The following is a 12,863-nucleotide window of genomic DNA, read 5'->3' on the forward strand; positions in this document are numbered from 1 at the left end:
ATTTGACTGTCTCAGCAGCAGATGATAACTGTAAACGCAAAGGTGTAATGCATTTCCAGTTCAAACTAGTTGCTAAGCCAAACAAAGCTACAGGAAAATTAACTGGTACAGAAAACATGTCCTCCACCCTCTGGAAACATTTATTAACTGGGACTACAGTTATACACAGAGGTTTACAAATAAATCATGATTCAATCCCCTTATTTCCATCTTTATTTGTGACAGACAATGTACAACAGCTTATACAATACAAAATTGAAAATATTGTCCTACAAGGCTTTGAACCAGGCTTTGAACAAACATATTGGGAAAACATCCTGAAAAAGTCTTTTGTAGCACAGAGATGTGTTGCTCAAACACTCAGTATGTAGTGTTAATGTATATTTATGAGTTGTAGAACATAATACATTATCTTGAAGGAGTGGATGTTTACCAGTAAGCGTGACTCCAAACATTTTTTAATTTAATTTTTTAACAATATGTTAAATTATTATTTATTTTAAAAATGTAAATTACTTATCAAACAGACCTAACAATTCAACTACCAATGAATGAGCAGTAGTATACATGTGATAACACAGATTGAATATGAAAAATAAGCCGAAGTGATACCATTTCAGGTGACTACCTCTTGAAGCTCATCAAGAGAATGCCAAGAGTGTGCAAAGCAGTAATCAGAGCAAAGGGTGGCTATTTTGAAGAAACTAGAATATAAAACATGATTTCAGTTATTTCACCTTTTTTTGTTAAGTACATAACTCCACGTGTGTTCATTCATAGTTTTGATTCCTTCAGTTAGAATCTACAATGTAAATAGTCATGAAAATAAAGAAAACGCATTGAATGAGAAGGTGTGTCCAAACTTTTGGCCTGTACTGTATGTAGGAATAACATTACACGTCATAGACCCGTTAGACTAGTTGATCAGTGTCCTCTAAGGTGGTCCTCCTTTTATCCCTCACCTTGTCAAAAACAGGTGGGCTATAAGCTCACAATGCATTTTGTTGTGAACTCGTATTTTCACTTAATTTTCACCTTTTATGACATGCGCAAAAAGAAGAAAGGCAAATGAGAACATGCAGTCTGTTCCACAGCCAATCCACACCCAGAAAAAAAAAATGTTGCAGATACCTGTCCAAGACTTTGTGGACACAGTCCTTGGTGTTCCGCCCACCGATTTTTGAAATATGCAGCACCTGTTGGAATAAGTCCATAATAAAGTTGACTGGCACTCCCCAGAGGAATCTAACAGTGTGCGAGTGCGCTGTATTGTGTTATGCTAGGCTATCCATTACTTCCACTCTTGTAAAACCTACCAGGGTATCAAAGGCCTGTGCATCAGAGAGGCGTTACTCCTCCAACTCAAAATCCTCCATGGTCTCCATCCTCTCAATGTGGACAGCTGAAGGCAGGTTGTGCTTCTTTCATGCGATTGCGGATGTCGACCAGTAGGCTCAACACCTTCTTCTGGTACACTGAAATAAATAACACATTTGATGATTATGATGGTTACCTCCAATTAGAATAGCAACGTTAGCTAGCTGGTTCATAATTGTTTTTGTAATCAGCTTCAGTGTTTGTTATTAATACAGTAGATAGTGTTGGAGAAAGAAACAAAAAAGTTCAAACAAATATCATCTGATATAATAGAAACCAAGCCATGGCTATAATTCAAAAGCAGTTTCTGTGAACAGAGAGAACAGTGTAGGAAGAGAGAAGGTGTTACTATTAAAAGTGTCTCTCTCTGTTGCTCAGTGTCCTGTCTTCTCACACTGCCAACAGGTCAATACTTACCATCCCAAGGCAATGGGAGTGCCCATCTCCCAGTCTCAGTCACTGCATCTGCACCACAGAAAGTCTGTTTTAGAAGTTACCAAATGACAACTTTCAACAGATTTATTAGAAGTAATAAATTTGTAATATTGTAATGATTAGGGGTACATCTATACAACTCACTGAATTGCAAAGTGCTTTGATGAAAATTGCAGTCTTTAGGCTGCATTCACCCTTTCACTGCAATTAGGAGTTGCATCCTATCATGATAGGATGTAGTGGCAGTGTGACCACAAAGTAATCCTATCGTTTTAGGGCCTGACGAGGATATCAGGATTCACCCAATGTGTAATCCTGATTGAGTGTAGTGTGAACGCAGCCTTAGACAACTCACCATGCCGAGGCCTGTCATAGGGCGGGCTGCTGATATCACTGTGCCGTGATCTTTCATTATGTCTGGACCTGGCTGGGGGCCTGGAGGCCTCACTACAGGATCTGTCATCACATCTGGAGGCATCACTTTGCCGTGACTTATCATATCTGGACCTGGAGGTGTGCCTCGAACCATCACTTCTGCGTGACCTGTCATATCTGGACCTAGAGGTGTGCCTCGAACCATCACTTCTGCGTGACCTGTCATATCTGGACCTGGAGGTGTGCCTCGAACCATCACTTCTGCGTGACACGTCATGTCTGGACCTGGAGGTGTTCATCGAACCATCAGTGTACCAGGACTTGGACCTGGACCTGGTGTTATGACCCTGGCCTAGGGGCACCAGGGTCACACACGATGATATGCCCCCGCTCTTCCCGCTCTTCCCACTCCCAAGGAGAACAGCCCACATCCACAATTCCAAAGTCAAAGTGGCAGTTTATTAAGCTTCAGAGTGGAGCACAGCCAAAATAATAAACAAAACCACTAACCAAAAATCCCTATCTTACCTGAAATAAACAGGAGAAAAGATCTACAACAAAAAAGGCTTCTCCCTCCTACTGAGGTCTGCTACTGAGTTTTGACAATTATTTACACTATATACAAACTACTGTGACAGAGTCACAGCAAGGCTCACAATGCTAAAGGCTAATAGTTAACACTATTCTAAACACTGTAAATGGCAATCTAGCACCAAACCACAATTCCACACTCTAAAAACATGCTGCTGTCGGTTGGGAATGGGAGAGTCAGAGAGAACGAAGGCTGGAATCAGCTGGAATTTAAACCGAAGGATCAACCAATCCGCAGGCAGCAGCCCGGTCACATGGTCAGCCTGGAAAGGTTCACACACCTGCAGCTCATCTCACACTCACACAGCTGATTGCTACTGCAGAGAGGGAGGGGAGAGAGAGAGCTGTCAGCACAAAAATGTAAACAAAACAAATAAATGACGCCAGTCATAACACTGGAAACATCGCTGTGTCTGGATCTGATGCTGGATCCAGCGCTGGATCTAGTATCATTTAAATTTGATCACTTTGCCATACATTTATAACTGATATAATAAAATGCCATGTCATAACACTGAAACAGACTAACCTCTACTGGTTGGCCAAAAATAAGGGCCGGAGACCAACCAGTAGAAGCCAGCCACTACTGACTCTGTGCCTTGTCCTGTTTCTTTACCTGGAGCGATAGCCATCCCTTGAGATCTTGCTGCATGTCGAGATCCTGAAAAACACAAAGGATGTTCTTACATTTCACAAGGCCTGATTAGATACAATAATGACTGTTTAAAGTGTGATGTGATGAATACTCAGTGGGTGTCGACAAGTCTCTGCGCCGAGGTACTGTGCTTGCATCTTGAGAGCCAAGAAAAGACAAAGAATATTCAAAGATGTAAAATTATTGAGCTTGTAACTACTGTTTTGTGTGTAAAAGAAATCATTACCAAACTTGATTCTCAAGGAGTGAGTAACACTTCATCTTGAATTTTGTTAAATTGTTGGTGCAATGGATAAAGTGAATACTCACTGGACATTTCCCTGCGCTGAGATCCGGCAGCACACTTCTCTGGGCCAGAGAAGGCTTCCACAAGGCCATCCAAGGTTTGATTTACAGAGTCTGAAACACATGAATCAGCCTGTAACTACTTACATGATGTATATTTTAAAGAGATTATTACCTTACTTAATTCACAAGCAGTGAACTAACACCTTGCCCTAAACAGACTTAACTTTGTGCAGCGGGATGGTAGAAGTAAATACTCACAAGGACAGGACATTTCACTGCCGCAGGGACTGTCCGCACGCTCTGCTTGGACAGACAAGGCTTCATTTTAAGAGACTGAAACACATCAATCAGCCTGTAACTATCATGTTGTGTATACACAACACATTACCATGCTTCTTAAGTTGTCATCAGTACTCACAAGCATTGTGTAACATGTTGGTGTCCTGAATGGGCTGCACCTTCCTTGGTGCAGTTGGGAAGATGGGTAGCTTGATGCCTATACAGAGGTAATATAAAGTAAACTAAGCATATCCATCTACAAAAAATGCCATAATCATAAAGAATTTGATTCTTTTTGAAATTGGAATTATAAACTCATTAGAGAAAACCATTACCCCTGACACTCTCCTCCTCTTCCTCACCTGAATCTGTTAAATCTGCAAAAAATGTTTAAACATTGATGTCTAAAATTTGAGGCCCAATTTGTGTCAACAGATTTTATATTACAAATGTATTAATTATTTGAGAATGAGAAACATACCATTTCTAACAGAACCCTCTGGAATTCCTTTTTTAGTGCGGTTCCTCATTGCTCTAATCACCTCCTCCTCCTCCTCCTCCTGACTGGTCAGGTTGTAGCTGTTGCATTCACGACGCTTATCTAGAAGTTAGACAATTCCACTTTAAAAAAAAATTCAACAACAATCTTCAACAATATTGTGACTTGGAAATATATGTAATTTTCTATTCATCTAAGCGAAACTTGCCTGAAGTAATTTTTATCTTGATTAATGGGAACGTCATCCTGGGGGTTAATTTTGTCCTTTAGAGCTCTGTTTTTGTGGCGCTCATATTACGTGGCCATCTAACGGTCCTCTTGTTCGTATCAACCCAATTGTCAGGAACTACACCCTTCTCCTCTTGTTCACCATCCCTCCAAACAGCCCTCATGTACTGTACATGACCTGGAAAGGACAGCATATGTACTGTATGTTACTTTAAGTTTCTAACATTTTCATTAAGCTTTCATTGAGTAGACCAAACTTTTTAATTTCAAAGACCCTCATTACTCTGAATGTACAACTGGAACTTAATGGAACTGGGTCCAGGTTCCATTTTATACTTTCAAAGTTACAGACCTGTAAGCAGTGCTGTAAACTAGCGGTCACCACTCGCCAAATGCGCCTAAAATATTCCCTTGGTGAGTTAATTCTGCCACGGGGCGGGGAAATATTTGCACCAAGTCATACAATAAATTATGCAAGAGGTGGCTTTAAATTTGCCGACGTCAGGGGAGCTATTTAAGTGTGACACACAACAAACAGATCACTAGCGCTAGCCGACGGGCTACTGGGAGCTACTGAAGTGCGACACACAAACATCACCGGTCAAGCGCTAACGTTAGCTACCGACAGGACTCTGTCAGAGGCAGCGGCCTAACTGCATGGATGGACCTGACGACTAGAGATGCCATGTTTTAGGTTACCTAGGCATATTAAGGGATGTCTGAGAGGAGATATGACTGCCTTTTTGGTTGCAAATGCCATTTTGTTTACAAAAAAAGATTTCTTTTATTTATAAAGGTTATTTTGTTCTATTAATATTTACAGTTACAGATTGTAATATTTACAGAGTTAATGTAAATAAAAAATAATTGTTCACAACAACAAAATGTTAAAATGTATTTTAAATCTTACTTTGGCCTCTTCTCTGAACATGTATTTCAATATAATACAGTTATCTCAATTAAAAGTACTAAAACAGATGCATATGGGACAACAAAAGGCAAATTGTTATTTTGGCCATTAAAAAAATTGCTTGGCCGGTAGATTTTTTCATCTACCGGTCCTCTGGGCCAGTTAGTTTACACCCCTGCCTGTAAGCCTCCAATTTAGAACCCAATTAAGGTATTACAAGGGTACCTGGAACCCATTTTGAGTACCACCGTAGCAGACAATCTATTGTATTGTAACCACAGCAGGTTTAGGTAGTTTAAGTATTAAACAAGCTAGCTAGTTTAGCTTAAGCTAGTTTACTAGCTTAAACTAGCTAACACTATAAGTACGTAAATGAAGGTAGTATTTACTAAGCTGACCAAACTTACATTCAACTTAGTGGAAAACGATGACTTTGGATGGCTGCGTGGGTTTTCAATGTGCTGAACAAAGCCAAGTGGCCATTTGCAATGCTTCCACGTACAGTACGGATGAAACACGCCGAAATGCTTGGCGTGTTGCCTCGGCCAATCAGAGTGGCATGCCTAACCTTAAATCGAGAATGACGTTGGTTGTACTTGAAAATTATAGCCTACCCTAATAGAAGGGTTGCCAACCGTCCCTTATACGGAATCGTCCCTTATTTGGCAACTAATTGAACCAATAAGGGACGCACTCTGTCCCTTATTTTTGATAGTCTGTCCCCTCTCCCGCTGATTGGCCAATGAGTGGATTCCTGCATTATGAAAGTCTGTCCCCTCTCCCGCTGATTGGCCAATGAGTGGATTCCTGCATTATGAAAGCACAATGCCATGATCATGTCGCATCTGAATGCCATGATCATGTCGCATCTAACATACTGCCTCAGAAGCTGGGGACAAACCAATGGCTCAACCTTGAAGCTACTGGAAACCCTCTACAAGCAAACCCTTAAAGTGCTGGACCAGAAACCGAACAGCTCACATCGTTGCACCATCTTACATAAACATAAGCTTCTGAATTGGGAAGATGTCATAAAATATAGGAACATCTGTCTGGTCTTTAAAATCCTGCATGGTTTAGCTCCTCCTCCACTGAACTCATTCATAAACCAACGCAATAACACTGGTCAGATCACTAGAAGCAGTACACGTGGTGACTTATCAGTCCCATTCAGGAAAAGTACATTTGGTCAGTTATCATTTTCTGTTAAAGCAATACAAACCTGGAACTCACTTCCCATCCATATTAAAGACATTTATACATACTGCACTTTTACAGCCAAATTAAAAACATGGTTTGCCAACAATTATACTTGCACACACTAACTTATGGCTGTGTGTTATTTGCGTCATGATCATGCTGCCTGTCTATACGTGATGTCTGTCTGCATCCCTGAATGTGTTGTATGTGCTGATGTATTGTGTGATTATGGTTGTATGTGCTGCTTTTGTATGTTTTCATGTGCTGTCTCTGCATGTTTGACTGTCCTCTCTTATCTTTATTGATTTATCTTGCCTCTTAGCTGTCTTAACCCTCCCTTTTTAATCAGTGTGCTGTAATATATTGTTGTTGTTTTTGGTTGTTTTTTAGGGTGCCTATTGTCATCTGGCCGGGGACTACAGCAGGATATTAGCCATGTCGGCTAAAGCTGCCCTTTTTACTGTCATTGATGCAGTTAATTAATTGGGATTGTCCACGACATAATAAACTAATAAACTAAACTAAACTAAACTAAACTAAAGGGCATTTAAATAAAGCACATTTATTCATTACATGCTCTTTTCATTTGACATATTTACAATTATTCATTATATGCTCTTCATTTGACATATTTACACATTTATTCATTACATGCTCTTTCCATTTAACATATTTACATATGGTGTATTTTCATGTAACAGTAGTTGAATGGTAGCAAACAGTAGAACAGTAGCAAAGTAGCTTTTGATTTTTTGGCAGCAGGTGGTCTGTCGTTTTCCTCAGCCATCTTCACCGCGTCAAAGAGAATCTGGACCGCGTCTCACTCGCTTCAGGCAGGCTCACACTGCCAGTTGTGGTGTTGTCATGGTGATGTTTGAAACTCGCGACTATGTTCAAGTGTAATTGAGGCGCTGCCGTGCTGTACTGCCACCTGCCGGGCCAAAGGGGAAATGCGGGAGATTTATGGGAAAATCATCTAAACAGGAAGACAGCGGGATGGATGGGTAAAATATCTGAGTTTCCCGGGAAAAACGGGATGGTTGACAGGCATGCATATCTGTCGTGGCTGTCATGGCATCACACATTGTTAAGTCAGGAATAAGGTGGATAAAGGCAATTTAGACTACTTTGAAATTATTTTCTGAGGCCTAATTTCCCACAAATTGCATTTCCAAATAAATAAATAAACAAATTAATTAATTAATTAATTAATTAATTAAAATTAAATAAACCAGTCGAGGAAAAACAGGAAAATGCAAAATAACTAAATATCACATGTACTCAATAAATAAATAACTCATAATAAATCATGTTTTATCACAAATATCTGTATTCATATGCATTAATCATGTTGATAAAAAGAATGCTGATAATTGTAAATAAAAAAAAATTAGATTTATTAATAATGTAAATTTTCCTGCACCTGTCTTGGACGTCCACATGACGTCCAAAGAAATTACCCGGTCCGAAGTTCAAATGTTGAACGTCATATTGACGTACAAGATGGGTCATGGTTGGATGTCCACACAGTGGACCTAGTTTGCACGTCGTATAGTTGTCCAGAATTGGTCTTGGACTGACGGACCTAATATAGATATGATTTGCACGTCTATCTAACATTTAATGTTTAGTGGGATCATGTCCTTTCCTACTGACCATCTTTCTGAAGTCCCAATGATTCCCCTTGTAAAAACCAGCACACACACAAAAAGGAAAAAACAACAAAAATACACACAAAAATAACTTGGCCTCCATTATGTGCTACCATCTCCCATAGGTAGCTATTTGTTGTCCATGTACTAACCAGAAAAAACAGTAAAGCCGTTTACAGCACATAGCTGATGAATACTAGGGATGAGCGAGTACATCCCTATCTGGATCTGTATCTGTTTAACCATCTACATTATCTGTATCCGTATCCGTACTCGGAGTGGGCGGGGTCGAAACCGGAAGTGGGTGGTGCTTAAACCGGAAATTGGCGTGGTTTGACCAGAAATGGGTGTGGCTTAACCGGTATGTTATTTTAAGCCTGAAATTGATACGGGTTGAACAAAAGTTGCTATATTTATTTATTTATTTATTTTTATTGGAAAACTATTTTCAGAACAGCCTCAGAATTGAGCTTCAGATCAATGTTTTTGATCACAATGGTAAATTAACTATTTACAGAAAAAATTTCTTATAACATGAATATTCTTAAGTGCATCAATGAATACAACACATGCAGTAGGCAATTATGAAGTACTAGAGAGAGAGAGAGTGTGTGTATATGTATATGTATATATATATATAGAAAAGACTGTGACTCTGCACCGCGTCCGGTATGAGCACGATGCGACGCATTCAGCCTGTCTGCTCGTCTGTTACCAGTCAAGTTTAGCAGAAACTCTACTGACTATCAGTGATTAGGCCCGTTTCCACCGCCGGAACTTCGGGGTAATTTTACGGGGCCGGGGTCGTTGTCACGTGTCTCCACTGCCGGAACTACCCCGAAGGAGAGAGTTCCTGAACTTTTACAGGGGCTAAAAAACGGCCCTGCCTCGGCGTAGGGACTCTGAGCGGCCCTGAAAAACGCCTGTGTGGGGCTTGGGGTTTACTTGGTGCTGATTGGATTTACTCACAGCGCGATGTGGCGTCAACAGAAAGTAACAAAATAGCCAGACGCTAGCGTTAGCTTTAGCTAACGTTAGGCGTCCCTAGCAACACGGCCAACACTACCAAGCTAACGCTAACGTGCTAGCTAATGTTAGCTAACGCTAACAACACACTTTTTAGCCGGCATTCTTAGGGACGCTAACGTTAGGTTTAGGGAACGTTAGCTTACACTAACAACAGGCTTTTTAGCTGGCATTTTAGGGACGCTAACGTTAGCTTTAGCGGACGTTAGCTAACGCTAACAACATGCATTTTGATGCCCTGGTCATGGTCACGCAACCGCCCGGTAACTTTACAGGAACCTTCCTCCTACTTGGCCCTCTCAGTGGAGACACAGCAGTTAAGAGGGACGAGTGAGAGGACGTTTCTGTAGTAGCCCCTGCCCCCCAAATACTACCAGGAACCTTTTGGTAGAAACGGGCCTATTACAGACCGAGGGAAGAGCGAGCTGGAAAAAACCTGACCGCTACTGAAGAGAGACGCGACGTGAGCTGTCACACCTGAGTGAGTGACAGCTGAGGTTGTCCCTATGTGTGTGTGTGTGTGTGTATGTGTGTGTGTGTGTGTGTGTGTGTGAGCGGGGCACACGGCGTAGGGGAGGGTTGCTGTGTGTGACTGGCCTATCACACAGTGTGGACACAGTCAGCTACCCAATGAGGATTTTCATTCATCACGAGCACAGATATTGACTCATATTACTCAGATCATACTCATACTCGGCAAAAGTGCTTTATCCGTAACCAGATACTTGTTTCAGCCGAGTATCCGGCTCAACCCTAATGAATACATCAGATGAGTCTATACCTCCTAACTAATTTCCCTTCATATTACATATCCTAACTCCAGAAGAATAAAAAAATAAAAAATAAAATAAAATAAAAATTTAGGTACCTCTATCTTCTTTTTAATTACATCTTTTACCTCCCCAAAATGAGAAAAATTTAGTAGTTACTTTCATTTACTCATATATCTTTTCTTTTTTTCTCACCATACTCCATTGGAAAGAAAAAAAAAAGATAACGATCAAAGTACATCTAGGCTAAGTAAATAATTAAATGGTAGGGAAATAGGATTTGCTCACTTAAGTGCAATACTAAATACCTTTTACCTATGATTAGGCCAAACAAAAAAAAACTTTGGGTTCCGGTTCCTTGTCATTTAAGGGAATGAATAGGTAGGGAATTTATTTTATTTTATTTTTTATTTTATTTAGCATTTTAAGGATGGGTAGGGGGGATTTATTTTATTTTATTTATTCATGGGAAGGATGGGTAGGTAGGGATTTTATTTTACTTTATTCTTTTTTTTATTTTCGGAAGCGATGCATGGGTTGCATTTTAAATATGATTATTTCAATATTTGTATAAGTTACCACCTTTTTAACGGACGGAGCAGCGTTATTACTAGCAGAGGGAGGTGTCTCTGGCTCGCATTGCAGCGCTAGGTACCTGAAGTAGTGCTGGGTATCGATTCAAATTTCAAGAATCGATTCGATTCCGATTCACAAGATTCAAGGATACAAGGATACAAGGAAGTTTATTTGTCATTATACAACAGGTTGAATAATGAAATTAAAGTGTGATTCCCTCTTGATTGATTAATTGATTGATTGTGTAGAAAATAAAATTATTAAGCCTGGAGGAGTTCAGATGGTGCATTTAGTAGTCTCACAGCCTGAGGGAAGAAGCTGCTCTGTAGTCTGGTGGTACGGCAGCGAATACTTCTGTATCTTTTGCCTGATGGCAGCAGGGTGAACAGGCTGTGGCTGGGGTGGGTGTTGTCTTTTAGGATCCTTTTGGCTCTGCACAGGCACCTCACCTCCCCAGTATCACTGATGCTTGGTAGATGGGTTCCAATGATGTTTTGGGCAGTTTTAATCACTCGTTGCAGAGTCTTCCTGTCCTGGGCCGTGCACATCCCATACCAGTTTGTGATGTTTCCCGTCAGGATGCTTTCAATCGCTCCTTTGTAGAAGTTGACAAGAACTTGGCGTGGGAATTTTGCTTTCTTAAGTTTCCTTAAGAAATACAGCCGTTTCTGAGCTTTTTTAACCAGGGCAGAGATATGTGAAGTCCATGACAGGTTCTCTGTTATGTTGATTCCCAGGAACTTAAAACTGCTCACTTGCTCCACCTCAGCTCCACTGGTGTAGACAGGGTTGTGTGTCTTTGCCTCCTTTTTTCTGAAATCAACTATCAGCTCTTTGGTTTTGCTGACGTTGAGCAGTAGGTTGTTTTCTGTGCACCATTCTGCAAGATGGTTGATTTCCTCCCGATATGAAAACTCATCATTGTTGGAAATCCGGCCGATGATGGTGGTGTCATCCGCGAACTTCACAATAGAGTTCTCTCCATGTCGGGGGTTGCAGTCGTGGGTGTACAGCGTGAACAGGAGGGGGCTGAGCACACAGCCCTGGGGGGCTCCAGTGTTGAGCACTAGAGTGGAGGAGGAGAGACTGCCAATCCGAACTGACTGGGGTCTGTTTGTGAGGAAGTCCAGTATCCAGTTGCAGAGAGTGGTGCTGATGCCCAGAGTGTTCAGTTTTCCAATCCGCTTCATGGGGGAGATTGTGTTGAAAGCTGAGCTGAAATCAACAAACAGCATTCTGGTGTAGGTGCTGCTTTTCTCCAGGTGAGTGAAGACTGAATGGAGAGCAGTGGATATGGCATCCTCTGTGGATCTGTTGGTTCTGAATGCAAACTGCTGAGGGTCCAGACTGGCAGGGATGTTGTTCTTTATGTGCTGGAGAACCAGTTTCTCAAAGCACTTCATCAGGATGGGGGTGAGTGCCACAGGGCGGTAGTCATTTAGATCAGACACTGCAGACTTTTTAGGCACAGGGATGATGGTGGCTGTCTTGAAGCAGGTGGGAACACTCTCCTGTGACAGTGATATGTTGAAAATGTCAGTAATGACATCGACTAGCTGGTTGGCACATGTTTTTAGTACACGGCCAGGGATGTTGTCAGGCCCAGCAGCTTTACTCATATTCACTTTCAGCAGGACTTTCCTCACATCCACTGTGGATACTGACAGTGGGCGGTCCTCTGGAGACGGAGTAGACTTTACAGCTGACTCTCTGTTGAGGAGGTCATAGAATGTGTTTAGCTTGTCTGGTAACGTGGCCTCACACATGATGGGAGCGCTCCTGCTTTTGTAGCCTGTCACACTTTTGACCGCCTGCCACAAGTCTTTGCTGTTGTTGGTGTTGAGGTCTCTCTCCAGTCTCTGCTGATGCCTTTGCTTTGCCTCCTTGATGCCAGCTTTCAGTTTTGCTCTGGCAGTGTTGTAGGCTTCTTTGTCACCTGACTTAAAGGCAGCTTTTTTGGCTCTACATAGAGTTCTCACCTCTCCATTCATGCAGGCTTTCT

At 41.3% G+C, this 12,863-nt stretch overlaps 1 long non-coding RNA gene across 1 annotated transcript; it reads right to left on the reverse strand.

Moving 5' to 3' along the window:
- Nucleotides 1–899: 899 nt before the first annotated feature.
- LOC115363976 (uncharacterized) lies at nucleotides 900–1,867 on the reverse strand. The gene is made up of 3 exons (XR_003928623.1): nucleotides 1,795–1,867; nucleotides 1,317–1,475; nucleotides 900–1,196 (listed from the first exon to the last, which is right to left on the reverse strand). It is a non-coding gene; the product is annotated as an uncharacterized LOC115363976 (long non-coding RNA).
- Between the last annotated feature and the right edge of the window lie 10,996 nt (nucleotides 1,868–12,863).

This window comes from Myripristis murdjan, chromosome 8 (assembly GCF_902150065.1).
Source record: "Myripristis murdjan chromosome 8, fMyrMur1.1, whole genome shotgun sequence".
NCBI lineage: Eukaryota > Metazoa > Chordata > Actinopteri > Holocentriformes > Holocentridae > Myripristis > Myripristis murdjan.